Source organism: Anabrus simplex, chromosome 5 (assembly GCF_040414725.1).
Source record: "Anabrus simplex isolate iqAnaSimp1 chromosome 5, ASM4041472v1, whole genome shotgun sequence".
NCBI lineage: Eukaryota > Metazoa > Arthropoda > Insecta > Orthoptera > Tettigoniidae > Anabrus > Anabrus simplex.
Genome location: NC_090269.1, coordinates 314,765,751 through 314,788,870, shown reverse-complemented (window position 1 = coordinate 314,788,870; position 23,120 = coordinate 314,765,751). Strand labels below are relative to the sequence as shown.

General features: G+C 41.1%; 1 long non-coding RNA gene across 1 annotated transcript; it reads left to right on the top strand.

Annotated features, from left to right (window-relative positions):
- Positions 1 to 3,406: 3,406 nt before the first annotated feature.
- LOC137501047 (uncharacterized) lies at positions 3,407 to 22,843 on the top strand. Its single transcript, XR_011018310.1, has 3 exons — positions 3,407 to 3,485; positions 20,305 to 20,451; positions 22,688 to 22,843. It is a non-coding gene; the product is annotated as an uncharacterized lncRNA (long non-coding RNA).
- Positions 22,844 to 23,120: the final 277 nt, after the last annotated feature.

Genomic DNA, 23,120 nt, shown 5'->3' with positions numbered 1-23,120 from the left:
CCCAAGCCAAAGGAGTTAATGAATCGCCGTTAAAATGCTCAACCCATCAAGAATTTAACCCGAGATTCTCTAACCCAAAGGCCAGTACACTGTCCATTCATCCATGGAGCCGAACTTATTATTATTATTATTATTATTATTATTATTATTATTATTATTATTATTATTATTATTATTATTATTATTATTATTATTCAGAACATAAAATTCATGGTAATCAGCAAGCAGAGACGCTGCAATGCTGGTATAATTTTACAGGGTGTCACATTTCAAGAACACAGGACAATGGATAACTCATGAATGGGATACGAATATAGAAATAAAAATTTTAAAATTCGGTATTGTTATAAGCAGGGCTCGGAAGTTGAGGGAAAATCCTTTTTTCTCGAGTGTCCGAAGGCGAGGCCCAACGTAATATACGTTCAATTTGGTCACTGTAGGACAGAAAGTGGTGGGTTTTATTTGTCCTTTTCTGCCTTTTTCCGCGTATTTTAACTTATTGGTCATTTTTAGTCTTTTTTAGGTCTTAAAGGCTTGTTTTTTTCAACTTCTTTCGACTGCATTTTTACTGCCTATTCCCAATTCGAATCATCATTAGTTCATTCATCATGTCTTAAAAATATTTCCTCTAGTAAAGACATATATTTGGACCGTATCTAAAAAGAGAGAAATGAAATTAAATGAAAAATGAAGCTAATATTTGAAAAAGCCAGGGGTATCAAATTATGGCCAAGATAAGTGAAATATCGAAAGTAGAAAATTTTGATGTGGGTGTTGCTGAAGAGGAAAATCTCACTTGCTTCAAGTATGGACTCTTAACATTCGGTGATATGGAGAGATGTTTCTCGATGTTTCGCAACGTGCTGTCTGAAAACCGACGATCCTTTAGACGTAAGAACCTGGAGATAACAATTGTGATATACTGTAAAGCCAACTGAGGTAAGGTTTCCGAATTCTAATTTCTGTAACCGTAGAGTGGTTAAGCCAGATATGATTCCAGTTACACTAATTCCTTTTTTTAATTATGTTAATCTAAAAATACAATGTCTGAAAGAAGAAGTATTTCACCCATATATATATATATATATATATATATATATATATATATATATATATATATATATATATATATATATATATAATTTTTTTTTGCTAGGGGCTTTACGTCGCACCGACACAGACAGGTCTTATGGCGACGATGGGATAGGAAAGGCCTAGGAGTTGGAAGGAAGCGGCCGTGGCCTTAATTAAGGTACAGCCCCAGCATTTGCCTGGTGTGAAAATGGGAAACCACGGAAAACCATCTTCAGGGCTGCCGATAGTGGGATTCGAACCTACTATCTCCCGGATGCAAGCTCACAGCCGCGCGCCTCTACGCGCACGGCCAACTCGCCCGGTCCATATATTTTTTGTCTGTATGTTGCATACCACCAGAATTTTTTAATTTTTACGTCCCTTCTGCCGAGCTGGTCCCGTGGTGTATGGGTGCCTGCCTCTTAGCCGAAGGCCCCGGGTTCGATTCCCGGACAAGTCAGGGATTTTTACCTGGACCTGAGGGCTGGTTCAAGGTCCACTCAGCCTACGTGATTAGAATTGAAGAGCTATCTGATGGTGAGATAGCGGCCCCGGCCTAGAAAGCCAAGAATAACGGCCGATAGGATTCGTCGTGCTGACCACATGACACCTCGTAATCTGCAAGCCTTCGGGCTGAGCAGCAGTCTCTTGGTAGACCAAGGTCCTTCAAAGGCTGTGGTGCCATGGGGTTTACGTCCTTTTCGCCAGTTTTAGGTCCTTTTTTTGGATATTTTAAAGTCTTTTTACTGTAATCTTTTCAGCAATTTATAAGTCTTCAACATCGAGCTCTAGTAATAACTGTGTTTTTGAAACATTCATACAACTGAGATCTCCGATTGGCAAGTCTTGAAAGTTATATGTTATTGCTGCTGTTTTACGGTGTTGATTGCTGGACACTAAAGGCTCTGTCCGTGGACTGAGTGTTGGGCTGCCTTGGAAATATGGATGTCTCGAAGAATGTTGAAGATCCCGTGGGTAGTGGCAGACCTCGTCACCATCAAGGAGTTATTTCTTCGTGCCGGGAAATCGTGTGAAATCATAACCCTGACAACACGTAGGGAAGCCGGGCTGAGTGACTCAGACGGTTAAGGCGTTGGCTTTCTGAGCTTAAGTTGCCATGTTCGATCCTGGCTCAGTCCGGTGGTATTTGAAGGTGCTCAATTACGTCAACCCCGTGTCGCTAAATTTACCGCTACCTAAAAAACTCGCACGGGACAAAATTCCGGCACATCGGCGTCTCTGAAAACCGTATAAGTAGTTAGTGGGACGTAATCACATTACTATTACACTTACATTCTACTTCGGCTACGTCTTTCGAAATGTCAAATACGGTCTGACACAACCGATCAGAAGGCAATAAAGAAGGGAAACACAGGTGAGGAAAGCGAAGATTATCGTGAGCTCGGAACCTACGAAGGTGCTTTCATAATACGACTTTGATTTGGGAAACTGAAAATGTGAAAAAATACTCTATGGTGGTCGTCAACCTTCAATGAAGCGCTGGCACTTCGATTATTATTATTATTATTATTATTATTATTATTATTATTATTATTATTATTATTATTATTATTATTATTATTATTATTATTATTACCGTCGGCCCAGCGGTCTAGGGGTGGCATGACTGCCTCTCACCCGGGAGCCCCATGTTTGATTCCTGGCCAGGTTATGAATTTTTACCTGGATCTGAAGGCTCGTTCGAAGTCCACTCAGCTTATGTTATTACGATTAAGAAGCTGTCTGATAGTGAGATGGCGATTCCAGTCTAGAAAGATGTCACCCTGTAATCTGCAGAGTTTCAGGCTGATTAGTGGTCGATTAGTAGTTCTGTAAAGCCATGGTTGTTTTCATTATCATCATCTCACAAACAGTCCCTCCGCTTACTCTAACAACAGAGAGAAAACCCGCTGTGTCCTAGTAAAATCCTAGACACAAACGCCCTCTTTCAGTCATTGAATATGTAGATCGATGCAGATGGACAGCCTTAATCACCAAGCCATTTCCTGTATCGCTGCGAGATAAAACGATATTCAGATGACTTCTTCACTATAATTAGACTGGCGAGTGAAATTTGTTAATGTCATAATCCTGGAACTTTCTGATATTCTCTCTGACGGAACTAGCACACGACAGGGTCACGGGCACATCGTGCGTTTCCCTCAAAGTTAACATTTGCCTTATGATTGGGCCATTTGGCGGGGAAGGGCGAGGGGGGAAGAGGACAAGAAGAGGAAGAAGGAGAAGAAGACAGAGATGGAAACGTGCGGTGTAAATTAAACAAGAGCCGCTGTAAGTCAAGTTCGCAACGAGCTACGTATATAAAGGAGGTGGGTGAGAAGACCGGTTATTGTACTCGGGAAGATCCTCGACAACACGCAACATGAAGGTGTTCATCATCCTCGCCCTGGGTAAGAACTTCACACTCATCAACATCATTGCGGCTTTCAGAGCCATTGTAGAGAAGTTGAACTTCACAACATTTTATAAACGGGGACTTTCACACTAAAAATCTACTCATGCGAACTAAAACTCTATTTTCCGGCCATCCATCCGGAAAATATGTCAAATAATCGACATCATAAGAAGTTTAAAATATATTCAGAAATTAAAATGTTTCTTTCCCAATCTGATTTTCTCTCGCAACACAAGCATGTTTGGTTTTCGAAAATATCATAACGATTATTGATAAAATTATTTAAGGTATACAATATAAGAAACAATATTTAATAAAGACTTGATAAAAATAGAAGATCACGCACATGCTCTGTCCTTTGAAGGAACGGAGAGACAAAGCTGATCGGTTTCGCCAAATACAGTAGAGACCACTCTAGACCATGGCAGCTTCCTGTGTCTCTCTCGGGAATAGATTTTTTCTGGATGTTACCGTCCCAATGAAGGCAACTGTCACGCTATTCAATATTAAGTCGTGAAGAAACTCTAAATTATCATCATGCACGAGTACAGATATAACAATACGACGCAGTTTCCGGAATAATAGGGCCCTATATATTAACTGAGAAATATAGTGTAGTACGGATTAAGTCATTACTGTGGTACATATATTGCTTGTTACTACTCTCCACTACGTGCCAATGATAACTGCCCATAAGTCGAATAAGGTAAGTGGTTACATAAATGAACCCGTATTTATTTTTCTGCAAAAAATATTACTATCCTTAAGCAGTGTTACCAGTCGTAGAGACTTAGGGAACTTTTGCCCACATATTGACTAACATTTTTGAAATGAATAATACATGTCCTTCATTGTATAAGTACAAATACAACCTCCACACTGCGTTTTTGTAGATACTTTGGTGGAAATTATCATGTACGGTCATGTGTGTTGCGTGAATTACTTCGTTGTTTCATGACAAAAGACGTTTGGCGTCTACCAGTCAAGCACTGCGTATGGTTAGCCTTGTAATTAAGTAGTGTGAGAAGCAGATCACGCAGTTTAATTTTCAGCGTGCATTTCAGTCTTTTCCGAATACAATACCGGAACGTTAGAGTTAATTATTGTCGTTTAATTAAATTCTCAACGCCGAAAAAGAGAAGTAAGTAACTGAGCGAACTAAAATTAACTCAGAAATAAATCAGAGACAAAAATTATTGAAACTGAGTGACAAGAAATAGAACTTATAGGGTGTCATTTTCTGTTTATGGCTTTGTATGCCCTGTGTTTGTTTTCGGGATTGCTGTCTTCAAATATATCTGTATCCGTTGGATACTTTCCCGTCTCCACGGAAAACATAATAATATAAATTCAACATATTTGCCTTATTCTACCAATAAATCGTTCAGTGCCTTGAGACTAAGATTTCCTTCCACGCCCTGCCAAGAAATTATCGTCATTACTATGTACTTATTTGTATTTATTTGAAATTGAATCAGGGTGCAGCAAAGCTAATGCAGTGAGCTCACATTTGCGATCAACTGTTTTCTGTGAGAAAGTATTCAGCTCTCGGACGAAGCTTTTTGTACACGGGTCTGTTTTCAGACCAACTTCGTTGTACGAGAGTGAAAGCTGGGTGGAATGAGGATAACTTGTCCATAGTATAGAAGAAACAGACTTGAAAGTAGCGAAAATTATTGTCGGTACAAACATATGTGAACAATGGCAGCAGGGTACTGAGAATAAGGAGTTAGGAATGAACTCGATGGATGAAAAGGTATTCATAAACTCGCTTCAGTTGTGAGGTGAATGAGGGAGGATAGATTACCAACGTTAATAATGGGGAGTAAGAGAAGTAGAGGGAGATAAAGACGACGGCCCTTAGACTCAGTTTCTAATGATCTCAAGATAGGAAGTGCGGAACTAAACGAGGACACTGGGCTAAATATAATTACAGTATTATAGGGCCGTATAGTAAATTAACAGAGGCTTGCAGACTGGACGATGGAAAGCATACTAGCCTATAATGAAGATGTATGTATACATTTTATTTATTTATTTATTTATTTATTTATTTATTTATTTATTTATTTATTTATTTATTTATTTATTTATTTATTTATTTATTTATTTATTTATTTATTTATTATATCTCCGGGTCACGTTTGATCATATTCCAGTTTCTGTTTATGTTATTGCCCGATGTTGAAGAAACTAATTTTACTCATATTATCTAACCATTATGCACAGCCTTTATTGTTAACAGTGCATGACTTGGACATGTTGATAATAATAATAATTTATAACTAAAGTGAACACAAACATCCACCTCGTGGCAGTACACGAACAGCTAGAAGATCCATTGCACAGTTTTTTTGCCTCACTATATGGTTTTGAACTACTTGCACGTCTTGGATATTTACCTGATTCGAATGAATTTTGGTTCTTTTTTTTCTCTCTCTCTCTCACTATTGTAATGACTGATGAATGCTGTGGTGTGGAAAATGAGATGGCTTGCTTAGTGCCATGAAATGATCTGCCATTGCAGTCGTGGGAGCTTTTATAATAACGTTTTATATTGTTAGGTCGACTGCAACGAATCGCGTCTTGCTAACAATACAACAGAGGAATAGGCAGAACAGGGAGAATCAGCCAGCATTGTGGGAGCTACGTACTTCTCATGGCCAGTCCGACAATCTAACAAGTTCATATCAGTTACATGTCCAAAACGTACAGATTCTCTCAACATCCATTATTAGCTACAGAACGTTTTACAGGGTTGGTTAAGTGAAATTGTTTTAAAAATAAAAAGCATCAAATTTGTTAAAGTCAGATTTCTCATTTAAATCAGACCAACTACTTACCTACAGTTTTCTTTTTTCATTCATAGAAATTTAACCTGTGCATTATTTGAGAGCTGTCTGGTAGAAGCGTTAAACGTGTAGTTGACTCACACAGTAACGTGAGTTCTGTCATTTGTCAGAAAGTCCAGAGAGAGTCACATGCAACTGGAGTTCATTTAGCCTACAATAGAAATGAGTGTCAGGTCCAACTCGTTGGCTGAATGGTCAGCGTACTGGTCTTCGGTTCAGAGGGTCTCGGGTTCGATTCCCGACCTGGTCGGGGATTTTAATCGCTTCTGATTAATTCTTCTGGCTCGGGGACTGGGTGTATGTGTCCGTTACAACACTCTCCTCTTCATGTTCAGACAACACACGACAGAAACACGCAATAGTGATTACATCCCTCGGGTTGGTGTCAGGAAGGGCATCCGGCCGTAAAACAGGGCCAAATCTACATGTGCTACGCATTTTCGCACCCGCAACCCCACAGGTGTGGGAAAGCGGTAGGAAAAGAAGAAGAAATGAGTGTCAGATTAATTTCTACGGGTAAAAGTGGTCGAGTACGGAGCTAACCACATTACTACACTTAGTACTGAGTTTACGGACAGTGAAAAACTCTACCTTCTACACCTAGAAGGACCTCCATGGCCCGTAACGGATAAGAAAACGATATGTTTAACGCCACTTCAATTGTTTAAGTTTGTTAGGAAAAGTCAGAATGCCGGAATTTTTACCAGAGTCGTAGGCTACTTCTAAAATTAATTCGATAACATAACCTTGAACATAGAAATCGGGTAGGAAGGAAGCTCCATGCTTGTTGAAGAGGAATCCGCCAGCCAATACGAACCTCGGAAATGTAAATTTGGATGGTCTTCGCTAAATAGAGCTAAGTGGCATTAGAGTGTCTTCAAGAATAACTGAGAAATCTTAGACACATTTCAAGAACTTATTTACAGTATAAACCCGCTGCATGGCTGTAGTTGTAGAAGAACCCTGACTTCTATTCGAATATCGCCTTAATAGGTGATCACTAGGACTCGGAGGTTTAGGAAAGTCATATTTTTTCTTTGTCTCTATTTTCTTGCCTGAATGGATTTTGGTGTAAATCAAGTGAGCAACGTCACAATTAAGTGATTTTTATTTGTCATATAAATGCATATTTTAGCTATTTCTTGTCATAAGGTCATATTTTGAGCTATTTTTGTAGAAACGTCATATTTCAGTCATATTTTGACGGTTTGACTACAGCTGTAGCTGTGCAAAATCATCGTCAACTTTCCGAATGAGAACTAGTATTCACAAAACTGCTTCTCGGTATCACATCTGTAGTTAATACAAGTGGAATACTCTGCCTCTTCTATCAAGATTGCGCAGGAATTGTTTTCCAACCGTTTGTCAGAAAGTCTGGCAGTGAAAAACTCTACCTTCTCATGGCCCGTAACGGATAATAACACAATATGTTTAACGCCACTTCAATTGTTTAAGTTTGTTAGGAAAAGTCAGAATGCCGGAATTTTTATCAGAGGGGTACTTTTATCGAGTGCAATTACTCGTTTAGAAGCTGCTAGCTCAGAAATTCGAGCGAATATTGAAGTTGTGAGTACAATCACATGGAATAGTTGGCGTCGGTGTAAAACGGAAACTTCAAATCGAAATGACGGTTTTCAATGTGTGTGCAAGATAAATTATGTTCTTAGAGAAGAAGTTACCATTACATTTGAAGATGAGTGCATACTCGACAGTTGTCATTTAACATTATTTAAATATGCACTAATAATGTCTTGTGACGTAGAAAGGAGCTTCTCTTCTTACAAGAATGTGTTAAGAGATAATCGGAGGTCTTTCGTGCCTGATGATTTGAAGATGAATCTTGTCATACACTTCAGTACCACTCGTGGAGAAGAATGAAAAAGGTTTGTGGGTTTGCTCTATAGGCCATGCCGCCCTACCATGTATGTGTATGTTGGGTATTCAGCCCGAAGGCTGGTTTGATCCTCTACAGCTCCACCAACAGCTGTCATAGATAACCTAGGTGTCACTGAAGAGGCATACTAGGGAAGTGAGGAGTGAGGTAGTTTCCCGTTGCCTTCCTCACTGAGCCAGAAGTTGCTATTGCATATCATTCTGCCAAGCCCACTGAAATGCATGCACCAACCAACCCTATGAGTGATATTTTCACACCATTCATAACAGGGACTGGCTGCATAAGGAATGGCATTACTGGCATCGCTCATACCTCAGTCACTTTCATATTGTCAAAGCCAAGGTAGAGAGTGAGACAAGTCAATGAAAGTAACATAGCCCATACCAGAAGACATAGTGCACTGTAAACACTATATCCTGCCAGCAAAGGCATCCGCCCTACCATAATGTATCGAAAGACATCTACACAGTCTACTTAATTTGTTTCGTGGTGCTCAATTTAAACTTAACGCACTTGAGTAATATTAATGTCATCTGGGCCTAAACGTTCGAAAATATTTTAAAAAATAGATTGATATCTAGTTTTCTCGTATTTCAAACCACCAGTGCAGGGTGCGAACATGTTTTGACTTTCAAAGTGTTGTGTGATCTCATAATCTTAGCGAACTTAGTAATTTTTACGTATGTATTCACAAAACTTTGATAAGTGAATCAACGAAAGGACAATAGACTGCGAGTAATTGCTAAACATGTACATTCAGAAAATTAATATGAAAGTAAGAATAAAGAATAAAGTAGTTAACAAATATATATCAAAAGAATTGCCATTTCGATTTATAACTTATTTTAAAATGACCCTATTTAATCATTTTCGGGTCATATTTTGTAACAGAAACAAGACAGAACAGAGACACATTGTCTGAGTGAGACTACCATACTGACGAATACGCGGCAAAAGCCGGTGAATCACACCTTATTGCCCATAACTTTCGCAAAAATGATGTACCCTGCTCCCTTCCACACAACACATGATACACGTCGCTGCGCGAGTTTCCACTACTTGCTGTGACGCTGTACGTACCGGTTAGCCGCGACAAATGACATTTTGGGCGTATTTTCGCTAAGTATTTGTTAACAATTAAAGAAATTGAAGGAGAGAATCAGATGATAAGACAACAGTGTTTGTATAATTATTTTTAAAAATGTATAATTCCTGTAATGCCTAGCTTCAGGCGTCTAAAATGGTATTTAATGCAATGTCTTGTCGATAAAGTGGGGGGGATAATTAAATCCTTCGCCCCCCCCCCCCTATAATCGCCGCTGCTGTGAGTGGTAGACATAACAATCAAAGATTTTCCTTCTTCACTGAAATTTACTTCCATTCCCTTCTCAGTGATTTGATAACCGCATATGCCGTGTGCGGCAAAATAAATGACAATGAAATGATTTAATTGCGTTGGTACAGTCTTCTTCTTTTCCCACACCTGTGAGATCGTGAGTGCGAACTGTGTAGCACATGTGGATTTCGTGCTGTTTTACACCTGACACCAACCCTACGTGGAAGGATGTAATCACTGTTGCGTATTTGTGTGGTGGTTAGTAGTGTGGTGTGTTGTCTGAATATGAAGAGGAGAGTGTTGGAACGAACACAAACAGCCAGTCCCCGAGCCAGAAGAATTAATCACACAAGTTTAAAATTCTCGGCCCTATCGGGAACCGAACTCAGGGCCTTTTGAACCCGAAGGCCACAACGCTGACCGTTCAGCCAACGAGTGGGACGTATGTACAGTATGTGTTCAAGATGTGTACCATCACTTGCAACACGTTTCTGATGAATATTGAACGTGTTGAAAAACAAAGGTTGCTGTAAGAACAGAAAAAAATATGTTATTTTCTCGAGTAATTGGAGAATAGGCTGTTTATAGGTGGGTCATCTGTCAAGAAAACAGATTCATTCAACATGGCCCATATATGGACATCTGAGGTCACGAAATTCAGTGAGCGGAAAGGGTGCGCAAATCCCGCAGGAATGGGGTAGTAACAATGAGATCTCTGTAGACTACCTAGTGAAACATCCTGGACGGTATAAGGGTCCAGTATTCCGACCGCACACGTAACATATGTTGGAGAAGTCATCCATGATTGTCGTTTGTAGTGACGGTGCTTGGGCGCCCTGTTGTCCCCTTTAGTTAAAATAAGACTGATCGCGCAGACAGAACTTGTCAACAACAGCTAACAACTCTTTCTCCTCTGTTGCCAGAACCACAATTGCAGAAGTCAACACAACACCGAATTCACAATATGTCAAACTATTATATACAATAAATAAATACTTCGTTGCTGAGGAAACATAGACAGTAAATGAGCTATAACTTCACCATCGTTTCTGAGGCCACATACCGTATTTTCTGTGTAGTCATCACCCCTATGTTGTAGATCTAACGACTTGGTCTAAACGAAGATTATTTTCACTTTCCATTCCTCAAAGTGTTAGATATGAAGATATTACCTTCTTTTTCTGACGGGGAATCGAATTGTCGTTGTGGCTTAGCCGAGCACACCTTTAACGCTGTAACTAGGCAGACCCTTAAAGAGATATCTCTGGGCGTTTTATTACACCTATTGGCAACCACTAGGATGATGCCTCCCTGTTATGTTCCTAAGCCCTGGTGAACGAGACATACATTACACAGCCGTATGTATCCACCAGAGTTTTTTTTTTTTTGCTAGTGGCTTTACGTCGCACCGACACAGATAGGTCTTATGGCGACGATGGGATAGGAAAGGCCTAGGAGTTGGAAAGAAGCGGCCGTGGCGTTAATTAAGGTACAGTCCCAGCATTTGCCTGGTGTGAAAATGGAAAACCACGGAAAACCATCTTCAGGGCTGCCGACAGTAGGATTCGAACCCACTATTTCCCGGATGCAAGCTCACAGCCGCGCGCTTCTAACCGCACGGCCAACTCGCCCAGTAGCCACCCGAATAGAAGAGAATAATGGTAGAGTACTTTTGTTACAAAGAGTGTTTTGTTTGTAAACAATCCGTTGTCAGTCTTACGGCATTACGAAACGAATTAACACAATACCAATTTAGTATTTATGGGGAATGCAAATATTCTCTTACGCCTTAGTGACATTGTCCTCTTTTTTTACGGCTCCGATATTTAAATTTTAAATAGCTGTTTACCTTAAGAAAGAAACTTGTTTTCTGCGGTGGACACTCGGTGAAGAAATATGTAATTACTCCTCTGACATTAAGTAATACAGGATTTAAAATAAATGATTCTAACAAATATCCTAAGTTAGTTATTAATAACTTGCTGTACTGTCGCGGACAAATAAAATGATACTCACCTCTCCGCCTCTCCGCAGTATAGGAATTTCAGATCATTTAAATATCATCCCTCCTCTCTAAATAATGCTATTTGTTTTACGCCTCACTAACTACTCTTTTACGGTTTTCGGAGACGCCTAGGTGCCGGAATTTAGTCCCGCAGGAGTTCTTTTACGTGCCAGTAAATCTACCGACACGAGGCTGACGTATTTGAGCACCTTCAAATACCACCGGACTGAGCCAGGATCGAACCTGCCAAGTTGGGGCCAGAAGGCCAGCGCCTTAACCGTCTGAGCCACTCAGCCCGGCATCCCTCCTCTCTATCCCCTGCCTGCTTCGGTCAGCTAAGGCCTACGTCCGGGGTGAGAAACGTACCATTAGCTTTGAGTGAGATCGTACTTCTACTATTTTGTATAAAAGTTACATCTTCTAACTTTCTCTTACATTCATAGAAACTTTATCCATTTTTGGAAAAGCGCCCCTTTCGTTCGTTCTGTCTTTCTTTCTTAATCCGTTTACCATCCTGAGTCAGTTGTTCCCTTGGACTCAGGTTGGAATCTCACCTCTACCACGCAAGGGCAGTGACCTGGAGTGTGAGACTTTGGGTCGGGGGATACAGATTTTTTTTTGTTTTTTCTTTTACTAGGGGCTTTACGTCGCGCCGATACAGATAGGTCTTATGGCGACGATGGGATAGGAAAGGCCTAGGAGTTGGAAGGAAGCGGCCGTGGCCTTAATTAAGGTACAGCCCCAGCATTTGCCTGGTGTGAAAATGGGAAACCACGGAAAACCATTTTCAGGGCTGCCGATGGTGGGATTCGAACCTACTATCTCCCGGATGCAAGCTCACAGCCGCGCGCCTCTACGCGCACGGCCAACTCGCCTGGTAGGGGGGGATACAGCTAGGGAGGAGGATCAGTACTTTGCCCATGCGGCCTCACCTGCTATGCTGAACAGGGGACTTGTGGGAGGATGTGAAGACTGAAAGGGATAGACAAGGAAGAAGGAAGGAAGCATCCGTGGTGTTGAGTTAGGTACCATCCCGGCAATTATCTGGAGAAGTGGGAAACCACTTCGAGAATGGTTGATGTGGAAATCGAACTCCCCTCTACTCAGTTGACCTCTAGAGGCTGAGTGGACCCCGTTTCAGCTGTAGTACCACGTTTCAAATTTCATAGCAGAGCCGGGAATCGAACTCATGCCTCCAGGGGTGGCAGCTAATCACACTAACCACTACAACTCAGAGGCGGACAAAAGATATCCTTTACGAAGAAGAAAATTTATTTCAGAAACGACTACCTTAATTTCCTGACCAAAAGCAGAAGATTATATTAGTTTTCCATTTTTCAACAGACCTTCATGTGAGCGAAACGTTTATTTTGCCACCGATCACTGTCATTTGCTAATCAAAAGCAGACGATTAGATTACCTATATTTGTTTTCCATTTTGGAATATGACTTCATTTGAAATGAAATTGTATCTATGTGGTTATGCCCATCGCGTGTTCATTCACCGAGCAATAAGCGAATCAAGCTTGTCACGTCCACCGATAAGAAGAGCATAATAGAACCAAGCTTTACGGTTATTAGGCGAAGCACCGTACTCACACGGCCTAGGATCTAATTTACACTATAAAATAAATGTTTTGACCTTTTCGTAGGAATAACTTTTTTTTGTTAGGCAATACACATTTATTAAGAAGAAAACATTCATGTCTGTTTCGTTTATTACTTTTTTTTCGCTACTTGCTTTACGTCGCACCGACACAGATAGGTCTTATGGCAACGATGGGACAGGGAAGGGCTGGGAGTGCGAAGGAAGCGGCCGTGGCCTTAATTAAGGTACAGTCCCAGCATTTGCCTGGTGTGAAAATGGGGAAACCACGGAAAACCATCTTCAGGGCTGCCGACAGTGGGGTTCGAACCCACTATCTCCCGAATACTGGATACTGACCGCACTTAAGCGACTGCAGCTATCGAACTCGGTCGTCTATTACTTTTTTTTTTTTTTTTTTGCTAGGGGCTTTACGTCGCGCCGACACAGATAGGTCTTATGGCGACGATGGGATAGGAAAGGCCTAGGAGTTGGAAGGAAGCGGCCGTGGCCTTAATTAAGGTACAGCCCCAGCATTTGCCTGGTGTGAAAATGGGAAACCACGGAAAACCATTTTCAGGGCTGCCGATAGTGGGATTCGAACCTACTATCTCCCGGATGCAAGCTCACAGCCGCGCGCCTCTACGCGCACGGCCAACTCGCCCGGTCGTCTATTACTATAATACAATAAGATATACTGCGAATTATACACAGTAGTTCCGCAATCCCACGTCTGGCTCCTTGGTTCATTGGTCAGTATAGTGGACTTCTGTTCAGAGATGCCTGGGTTCGATTTTGTACATCCAGTAAAAGGTATCAGTCTTCAAGGCAGTCAATCTGAGCGTTATCTTGAAATGAGAATGTCAAATTACGGGAGCTTACTTCTTGAAATAGCCCTCTGGGAAGGTGAAGTTGAACAACCTCTATGTTGAGCTAGACACCGAATGTTAACTCATCAGACAGGTCAATGACTGGAGTGTTGTAAGAATGAGAAACAAGCTCCTTCCAATTAATGAGGAATCATAATATTTACAGCATTCGAACTGATGAGTCACTTTGGGCCTCCAGTTCTTCTGACAGAAGAGAATTAGGTTAAAGAGATAATTGCATGTCTGGTTACTACTGCAGGAAAGCTTTACATTTTCTGACAGAAAAAATGATCGGCTGAAAATTCTAAGTCTCCGAATAAGACACCAAACCAAACCCCAAGGGGCAACAGTTCCGAAGACATGGCCTACGAAGTGACAGCTATTCAGCTCGACGGCCTGCAGATTATGAGGTGTCGTGTGGTCAGCACGACGAATCCTCATGGCCGTTATTCATGGTTTCTAGACCGGAACCGCTATCTCACCGTCAGATAGCGTCTGAATTGTAATCACGTAGAACGAGTGGACGTCGAACCTGCCCTCAGATCCAGGTAAAGTCTTTGACCTGGCAGGGAATCAAACCCAGGGCCTCCAAGTAAGTTTTTTTTTGTATTTGCTTTACGTCGCACCGACACAGATAGGTCTTATGGCAACGATGGGATAGGAAAGGCCTAGGAATTGGAAGAAAGTGGCCGTGGCCTTAATTAAGGTACAGCCCCAGCATTTTCCTGGTGTACAAATGGGAAACCACGGAAAACCGTTTCCAGGTTGCTGACAGTGTGGTTCTAAACCACCATCTCCTGAATATAAGCTGACAGCCACTCGCTCGATACTTTATTTTGTATTTCCCACATGAGGAGTGTCTGTTCATAAGATTGCTATTTCCACCTTAATAACGTTGAGGGAAAAGCGCAAGAAACGTAAAATAAAAGAATCATAGAACGAACCCATTACCGGGTTTGGCAAAAATTGTAAAGAATTACATCTTCCTGGTCTGGATTGCTCGTGGCAGTTGATAATATTCGACTACTGTAATGCATGGGGACGAAATACGAAATATCAATGTTGCAATATCGTAGATGTGGGACGTTTCCTCCCAGGATAACCTTCTCCTCCCATGTCTACGTTTCCATTCTGTCTTGCCTTCCATGGTCAGTTATATCAGGCTTTATTCGCCTTTCCGGAAAATGTGATCGGTATATGCCACTTTCCTATGCTTTACGAGGTTTAAGATAGTGTATCTTCATTCAAGCCACACGGGGCCGATGACCTTCGATGTTAGGCCCCTTTAAACAACAAGCATCATTCAGGCTACAATCGCTTCGTTACCATTCCTACACCTTTGCCATCCCATCGTCGCCGTATGACCTGTGTGAGTGGTGGGACTTTACACAAATATAATAATAATAATAATAATAATAATAATAATAATAATAATAATAATAATGTCCGACTCGTTGGCTGAATGGTCAGCGTACTGGCCTTCGGTTCAGAGGGTCCCGGGTTCGATTCCCGGCCGGGTCGGGGATTTTAATCGCTTCTGATTACTTCTTCTGGCTCGGGGACTGGGTGTATATGTCCATCCCAACACTCTCCTCATCCTATTCAGACAACATACTACACTACCAACCACCACAGAAACACGCAATAGTGCTTACATCCCTCCATAGAGGGTTGGTGTCAGGAAGGGCGTCCGGCCGTAAAACAGGGCCAAATCCACATGTGCGACGCAGTTCGCACCCGCGACCCCACAGGTGTGGGAAAAGCGGCAGGAAAAGAAGAAAGAATAATAATAATAATAATAATAATAATAATAATAATAATAATAATAATAATATATGGGCTAAACTGAACTTTCTAGAGATATTCCACTATGGATTCCACCTGCACTATGCCCACTAACTTTCGCCTAGCTCTTGCTAATCACGCATTTACAGTAAATAAACCTACTTTAATTCTCTAAATGTGTTTTTCTGGTCGAGGCGATAAAGACGTGCTTGGTTCACCCGTGAAAACGTGGGTTCAGTTCCTCGTCAGGAAGTCGAAAAATTTAAGTTACGAAAGTTCCACTTCCGTAGATGCTCATGGCCCTGACGTACACTCAGCCTGCACCAAAAATGAGTACCAAGTTAATTATTGGGGAAAAGGTGCCTGGGCTTAGAGCTAACCACTCTCCCCCACCAAGTGCCGGGTTACGGATAGTGGAAGTCTTTACGTTCCACCCCCTACCCGCAACCCTACCCCCAGGGCCACCATGGCCTGTACGGAGATGAGTTCCATTCTATAATAGTAATAATAATAATAATAATAATAAAGGCCATCAGAGCAGAAGACATTTTAAGGTGATATCTACCAAGCGAGTTGGCCGTGCGGTTAAGGGCGCGCAGCTGTGAGATTGCACTCGGGAGATCCCACCGTCGGCAGCCCTGAAGATAGTTTTCTGTGGTTTCCCATTTTACACCAGGAAAATGCAGGGGCTGTACCTTAATTAAGCCCACGGCTGTTTCCTTTCCTGTCATATCGTCGCCATAAGATCCATCTGTGTCAGTGCGACTTAAGGACAATTGTAAAAATAAAAAAAGAATGATATCAGTGGTGACTTGCATATCATTATCGGGTTTTCTAGCCTATATACCTGGAAAATCACGAAAAGTCAGGGTAGGTCAGAGAAATTGACTTTATTAAGGAAAATTATGGGAGACTTCGAGCACAGGCCAAAAGTCAGGTAAATCAACGAAAATCCCTCCAAAGTCAGAGAGGCAATAATGATATTGACTTTTTTTTACCAATATTGATATTTTCTATAAATATGTGAATACAAAAAATAGATTATAAATTAATGGATATACTCAAAGCTATTACATTCATGTTCATAAAAATCAGAACACCCTGAAAGACTAGAGATAGGAAGTTCAAATTCATAAGACATGTTCATTAGTATGTTCTGCAGAAACGATTAGCATTCAGTCACCTAGGTTCAGCATGTGTCCTGTTGCCTAGTAGGCACTGGGTCCCCCGTAGGCACTGATAACTTGTTCCAAGCGTGATGGTATCGTCACGTATAAGGCGCGAATGGCGTCCTGGGGTATAGCCATCGATGCTGCATTCACCTGGTTCCACAGTTCATCTTTGGTGGTTGACACTGGGTCACAGCGCCGCACCCGTCGTTTCACCATATCCCACACATTTTCGATTGGCGATAGGTCCGGTGATCGGGCGGGCCATGGCAGCACTCTTACATCCTGTGACATCAAGAAGGCACGTGTTCATGCAGCAACATGTGGTCGCGCATTGTCCTGTTGAAATATGGCGTCTGGGGTGTCGTGCAGAAAGGGTATGGCTACGGGTCACAGGATGTCATTCACATAGGTCAAACTGGTCACAGTGCCTTGGACACGCACCAACTGTAATTTGTGGTTGTACCTAATAGCACCCCCCCTCCCACCACCACCATCAGGCCTTGAGTTGGCTCTGTATGTCACTGTGATACCTCTCCCCCTGTCTGCGGCGAACCAAAATGCGGGGCATCATTTTCAAACAAACAGAACCTTGATTCATCCGGAAACACTATCAGCTGTCTTTCCTGACCGCAGTAATGTCGTTCCATACACCATTGCAGTCTAGAATGTTTATGCACATTACTCAAACGTAGGAGGAGAAGTGGACGACGCGCCGGTAACCCACACCGTAATAAACTGCAACGGCCTGTTACTCCTGATAGTGTACGATGTGTTACACCGTTCCAGTGTTGCGCCAGGGCCGAGGAGAACGCAGAACTGTCCTACAATGCCATTGGGATGAGGTGTCGATCTTTCCGGGGAGGGGTGGGGGGAGTGTCTGGGTGCTGCGACCAGACCCATCTCGTCGTGTTGTACGGCCTTCTGTGAACTATTCTGTACACACCCATTGCACTGCCCTCATTTTACCAGTCGGTGGTTGTGCGCCGAGATATCGATGTGGACCTTGAACCTGAGGGCCGACATGGTTCAAATGCTAGTCATTTCTTCAGAACATACTAATGCACATGTGCTGTGAATATGAACTTCCTATCTCTAGTCTTTCAAGGTGTTCTGGTTTTTATATACATGAGTGTACGAATTATGTCACGTTTTATACCTATTAGCTACTGTAGTCTCACTGTAGGTAACTGTTCCAGTTACAACTACAGTAAGAGCTGTTATAACCAAAGTACCACTTTATTGCCTTTACGTCTCTGTCCTGTTCCTTAACTGAATGCTCAGTATTGCAACCTTCGGTTCAGATGGCGCCGGTTTCGATACCGAGTTGGAAATTTTAACTGCAAACGGTTAATTCCTCTGGCTCGGGGACTGGTGTCTTTATTTGTCTTTGTACACTTTTCTTTTTTATTTGCTTTACGTCACTCTGACACAGATAAGTGTATTGGCGAGTGTGAGGTAGTGCCTCGTTTGAAAATGGGAAACATCGGAAAATCATCTTGAGGACTGCCAACAGTGGGGTTTAAACCCATAATCTCCAGAGTGCAAGCTGACAGCTACGTGGCACAAACCACGCAGCCACTCTGTCGGTCTCTTTGTACACTTCTGTTCATCTGCATAGAACACATCACAGAAAACACAATATTGAATACATCTCATCAAGGCAGGGAGGACATTCATCTGTAAACCAGGGCCACATCTCCACCAAGTACCGACACCAATAAATAAGGAAATAGTCCGAGAACATGACTGTCTTACCGTCTCAGACCCTCGGAGCTGTGTTACTTCATGGGCGAATTAAGCTTCGACAATCAACACAATTAAAGCTTCATTTCAAAATTATTTTATTTTTTTCTAAGACTGGTGTAACTTACGACACTGTTATTATCACTGAGAGGCTTGCTTACATATAATGCAATACATACAAAAATTATTTATTGTCGAGACATGATGTTACGTTTATAGGTAAGGTAAGGGTTATTCTTCCCGAAGGCAGGTCCGAACCTCCGCAGAGGTGTTCCTGAGCCGGAGTTTACGTGCGGTAGGGTGGCCAGTTCCTTTCCGCGCTCCTCCATTCCCTTACCCCCACCAGCAGCGCGTGGCAATCCATCCAACTCCTGACCACGCCCAATGTTGCTTAACTTCGGCGATCTTACGGGATCCGGTGTTTCAACATGGCAACGTTTATAGCATATTTCTTTCTTTCTTGATCCGTTTACCTTCCAGGGTTAGTTTTTCTCTCGGATTCAGCGAGGGATTACACATCTACCACCTCAGGGGCAGTGTCCTGGAGCGTGAGACTTTAGGTCGGGGATAAAACTGCGAAGGAGGATCAGCACCTTGCCCAGGTAGCTTCATCTCCTATGCTGATCAGGAACCTTGTAGGGGGATGGGATTATTGCAAAGATATAGACAAGGAAGAGGAAAGTAAGCGGCCATCATTTTAAGTTAGGTACCATCTCGGTATTTGCCCGGAGGAGACGTGGGTAAGCACGGAAGACTACTTCGATGATGGCTGAGGTGGGAATCGAAACCCCCCCCCCCCCTTTAATCGGTTGACCTCCCGAGACCCTGAGTGGAGCCTGTTCCAGCCCTCGTACCACTGGGCTCTGGGGGTGGCAGTTAATCACACTTACCACTACGCCACAAAGGCGGACACATTATATTAGGAAGATGTTTTCCGGGCTGATTCTATAAATCTTGACGTGGTGTTTCCCTTAGAGTAGACTAAATAGGTACGTCGTAAGAATGTTGCTCATAGACTCACTTAGTAGTGTTTTGTTCGTTCAGGTAATTGCTTTGTGGCAGGACTAGGCAGCTCAGATGGTAGAGTGAAAATGCTGAGCTCAATATGGCGGGTTCGATCCTAGCTCAGTCCTGTGGTATTTTAAGGTGCTCAAATACGCGAGCCTTGTATCAGTAGATTTATTGGTACATTACATAACTCCTTTTTTTTTTTTTTTGCTATTTGCTTTTACGTCGCACCGACACAGATAGGTCTTATGGCGACGATGGGAGAGGAAAGGCCTAGGAATTGGAAGTAAGCGGCCGTGGCCTTAATTAAGGTACAGCCCCGGCATTTGTCTGGTGTGAAAATGGGAAACCACGGAAAACCACCTTCAGGGCTGCCGACAGTGGGGCTTGAACCCACGATCTCCCGATTACTGGATACTGGCCGCACTTAAGCGACTGCAGCTATCGAGCTCGGTGCAGAACTCTTGTGGAACAAAAGTTCCGCACGTCAGAGTCTACGAAAATCGTAAAAGCAGTTAGTGGGACGTAAAATAAATAATATTTCATTAATTGTTTTGTGTTTCAGTGCTGGTTCCAGCCCTATGTGCAGTGAACGAATGCTTCTCTGAGTGCCCTCCAGGGTCACCGGCTGTTTGTGGAACCGATGGTGTTCACAAGTACCAATTCAACAGTGTTTGTGCCATGAGCTACAACATGTGTACCACGGGGAGAAGTGAGTACTCTTTAATTTTTTTATATGTACTATCTTCTGTATTCGTCGTTGATAGGACAGTCGATTATCTTGTGCATTATTACATTTTACACTTTTGTGAGAGTTGAGCAGTTTAAATATTTGAGATCGACAGTCACTTACTCAAATGATATAGGATATTCTATGAAATTAAACAGAGATTAATAGCAGCCAAGAGAGCCTAACACGTTTTAAATCCTCAGCCAGTCCTGGAATCGAACGCGAAAAACTCTGAACAGAAGGCCATTGCTGACCAGTCAGCCAAAGAGCCTGGTGGTTGAGCAAATGTATTACTACAGAAACACTTCTGTATCAACCCCGACGTCCATATGGAAGGAATCGATTTTAGGTTTCTTAAATAAATGAATGCCGCCGCTTCACAAAAGGAACCGTTTGATCATCAATCTATTGTACTTCGACTGTGTGAGAATTTTTGTCTTATGCCTTTGTCGAAGTCGATTTGTACTGCTGTGTGCAGTGTTTGATAAATAACATTTTATTAAGTTTCTGTTCCACTAACTAGAACATTTGATTGATACGGTGAGTGAGATTCAAATTCAGTTTTTAAAGATGAATTCGAGGCAACTAAATACACAGCATTATTATTATTATTATTATTATTATTATTATTATTATTATTATTATTATTATTATTATTATTATTATTATTATTATTATTATTAATTAAACTACTAATATGCTGTGATATTTAAAAAACTCAAGTGGTTGTTGAAATTAATTTTTTGAGGTGGTGGTGGTGGTGGTGGTGGTGGTGGTGGTGATGATTACTATTTTAAGACGATCAGCAACTTAGCAGCCATCCTATTGGACACCTCGAGTCAGTGTTTTACCGCAGAAGCCTTGTATAGACTGGTTCTACGTATTACAAATAACTACTGTCACATGAAGAATAATCTTTCTCGTCGGAGAGTTTGACCAGTGAGATATTGCAGTTATCCCAACAGGTAATGTCAGAAGGCCAGTGAAACTTTTAGCTTGTAATGGCCATTCGTACGTCTTGTCACGTATCATGAGTTATTTACACCTGTTCATGCTAATAAGGACACAAGGTATTGAAAACGAAAGGATGGCGTATAGTGTGGTATGTTCAGGTAAAGATCTCAAATGAAGTCGTATAGTACATTTCGTAAGCATAAAAGAGAATTACTAAAGAATTGTAGAGTAAGTTATATACTCAAAAAATTAATTTCAACAACCACTTGAATTTTTTTAAATATTACAGCATATTAGTAGTTTAATCAATAATAATATTAATAATAATAATAATAATAATAATAATAATAATAATAATAATAATAAATAATAATAATAAATAATAATAATAATACTTTTAATTGATGAAAACATTATGACAATAGGATGACAAAATATGAACAATAGGCCTAATAACAGTAATAGTATTAATAAAATAATCAAACCAAGTGATATAATCTATATATGGGAAAAACAAATCATATCACATATGTACATAAGAAACACATGAATATCAAGTACTAGGTATACTAATTAGAATAACGTTTCAAAAATATATAAATAGTAAGACGACGAAGAAGAAGAAGAAGAAGAAGATGATGATGATGATGATGATGATGATGATGATGATGATGATGATGATGATGATCTGTAAACAGAAGAGGGAAATAATGATGAAGATAAAGTAGGAGGATGTGTTTCCAGGTTACAACTATGTAATTCAATCACGTTTACGTAGTATATGTCATTCCAGAAAAATTACTTGCGACATTCCGTGAGAGAGCATCATGGTAAACGTTCCTTCTAGATTCAAAGATACTGCCCAATCGTTTCACACAAAAATAAAATTCCCTATTGAAACACTATAGCTTTTAAGAGAACGATTAGTTGCTTGAAAAAGTTAGGATGCGCCATAGAATCGAAAAAAAAGCTGCCTAGTCGAGGTAGTAAAAGAGTATCAAGTCTATTCCTAGGAGCAAAAGCAGCCGGTAAAATGCTTTCTATAGAATTTTTTCGCCGAGATTACGAATAATGGAAACCTATACCTACTATTCCAAGGGATTTCATGAATTGTACTGAGAAAGAGTTATGGACTTTTCTCATTAAAATAAATGGCCATCACATTTTTAAACTTCTTTTAGAAATGTAATTCATTTTTCATGTGCCATTGTTTACAAAATAATATTTCTTGTTGTTAATTCTGTATGTAATGTTCTGTTTCCAGCTCTCAGGCTCTTGAAGCTCGGCTCTTGTTACTCAAGCTGATGTCCAGTTCCCGGTAGCGATGAAGATCATTGAGCTTAATCCCAAGAACAAATTCTGCAATATTTATATATTTATTGATTCCACAAAACACCTCACACAACATGTTTTTCTTGTATTACAGTTAACTTAAATAAATACAACTTCCATAAATACAACTGTACTTTACTTTTTATAACACCTGAACATATTTCCTGTTTGATAACTACCGTACCATGAAGTTATTCTATGAATTAACTAGCTGTTTCACCCCTAGTTGACGGGTAAGCTTTTTATAAATGCAGTCGTATTTTCATATAGAGGAGATTAGCTGCAGCAGAAGGGACATAGCATACTTCAACTACCAACACTCAGTTGATATAATGTAATTGTAATGTCACTAAGAGACTCTGTAA